The 2,311-nt window shown below is 47.6% G+C and overlaps 1 pseudogene; it reads left to right on the top strand.

Annotated features, from left to right (window-relative positions):
- The first annotated feature begins 1,012 nt into the window (after positions 1 to 1,012).
- LOC102405011 lies at positions 1,013 to 1,949 on the top strand (annotated as a pseudogene).
- Positions 1,950 to 2,311: the final 362 nt, after the last annotated feature.

Below are 2,311 nucleotides of genomic sequence, written 5' to 3'. Positions count from 1 at the left end.
AGTAAAAGATTTCATTGATGAGCCAATGCTTGCTGCCAAGTTTCCACATCCCCTGTATTGTATCCTTGGAAGTGTATTAATTAATATAGTTGGTATGTAGAAAAAATAAGTGGTGGCCTTGGTGTTAGCAACTTTAGACCCTTAAGGTAATAAATTCTTTCCTTTGTTGTAAACCCACTGCACCTCTGCCCTATAGGAATGCAGCTTGGTCTCCCCATGTCATTCTTTTTCTCAATTTCTGGCTGAAGTTTCCATCTGGAGCGTGGAGGTCCTCTGAGACCATTTATTTGCCTGGGCTTCTAAGACCCACTCGAGAAGGTGCCTAAGGTGGGGCACCTTCTGCTATTCAAGAGGGCGCCTGCAGCCTCCGTGGTCAGAACTAACCTGATGTCACAGGTTATATTGATTTTCTGCATAAACCAAGCTACTCAGCCTCTTTTCTCCGCTGAATTTTCCTACTGAGCTATCCTCATTATATTACTCTTTATATCTGTAATTAATATTTAAATAAAGCTATTGTATCCAGTGAACTTGCCGAAGCCGTCTCCCCTTTGAATACCCTGGATCAGCCGGGGCTGGACCTTGGCATTATTTCATTCATTTTATAGCTGAATAATATTCCATTTTATATATGTATGACTTCTCTTTTATCTGCTCATCTCTCAATGTACATTCTTTAAACATTTTATTGGGGTAAAATTGATTTACAATGTTTCACAGCAAAGGAAACTATAAGCACAATGTAAAGAAAACTCTCAGAATGGGAGAAGATATTTGCAAATGAAGCAACTAACAAGGGACTGATCTCCAATATATACAAACAACCCATGTAGCTCAAAATAGAAAGAGCAAACAACACAATAAAAAAAAAAATGGGCAGAAGATATAAAGACATTTCTCCAAAGAAGACATACAGGTGGTTAAAAAGCACATGAAAAGATGTTCAACATCACTAATTACTAGAGAAATGCAAATCAAAACTATAATGAGTTATTACCTCACACCAGTCAGAATGGCCATCATCAAAAAGTCTACAGAGAGGGAGGCAGCCTGTCCTCCAAATGGAGCACCTGTGCTGGAGCAGGACAGCAGCAGATTGGAGCCCAAAACCTGCGGGGGCTGTGGGGGGCAGCCAGCTGCCCAGCGGCATGGTGGCATGATCCCAGCTACCTGAGCAATCAGTTGGCCACATTCCCTACAGGTTTTGGGGCTTGAGGCTGATGCGGTAAACTCTGTCCAGTTTTCAAACCACACAGGCTACTAACATTGGAAGGGCCAAGTGCCAAACCCAGACCAGCTCCATGATCCGTCTAGGAACTGAAGCTGAACAATTCCAATCAGGATGATTACATTCTCAGGGGCTCTAGGTGAGACAAATCCTTCCTGGCCACGGTGGTGAGCATCCTGAGGGAACTTTAGCAGCAGAACTCCAGGCTTATGTACATGTGTGACCCCGAGATGGGAGACCAGCATAATGGAGAAGGCACCATGTACATCCCCAGAGGACCTCCTTCCCGTTTACAGAGAGAAGGTGGTGCCAGTTGCAGACATCATCACCCACAACCAGTTTGAGGCTGAGTTGCTGACCAGGAGAAAGATCCACAGCCAGGAAGAAGTCTTTAGAGGTTATGGACAAGTTATACTCCATGGGGCCCAACACGGTGGTCATCACCAGCTCTGACCTGCTGTCCTCGAGGGGCACTGACTACCTGACGGCGCTGGGGAGCCAGAGGACATGGACCCCTGACAGCTCCACGGTGACACAGTGCATCCCCAGAGAGACACACAAGGTGGACACCATCTTCGTCGGCACTGGGGATGGCTTCGCCGCCATGCTCTTGGCGTGGATGCACAAGCACCCCAACAACCTCAAGGTGGCCTGTGAGAAGACCCTGTCAGCTATGCACCATGTTCTGCAGCGGACCCACCTCCATAACACCCGATGTTAGGTGTCTCTGTTTCTGTCCTTGTGAAAAATGTAACGTCTGCCTTCGAGCTGTGACTGAAACTTGATGCTCCACAGTCATTTTGGTGGGGACCTTCCCAGAACCCCCAAAATCTGCACATCTCAGTGTGTCAGGGGGCTGCCTTGTAATTTCCCGGGCCATGGGACACAGGTTGCTGCATGGCCAAGGGCACCTGTGGGAAAACCACCACAGCTGGCTTCTTTTGGAAAACTCATCAGGTTTATGGTAGAACGGGTCATGCGCTGTGTGTTTGCCGCCCACTCCTGGTGACAAATGTGTCAAGTCACTAGGTCAGTGTGCAGGTACAGTGCGCAGAGGCAGGCTCCTCCTGCACCCCCACCCCC

Source organism: Bubalus bubalis, chromosome X (assembly GCF_019923935.1).
Source record: "Bubalus bubalis isolate 160015118507 breed Murrah chromosome X, NDDB_SH_1, whole genome shotgun sequence".
Taxonomy (NCBI): Eukaryota; Metazoa; Chordata; class Mammalia; order Artiodactyla; family Bovidae; genus Bubalus; species Bubalus bubalis.
This window is presented reverse-complemented; position numbering and strand designations above follow the sequence as displayed.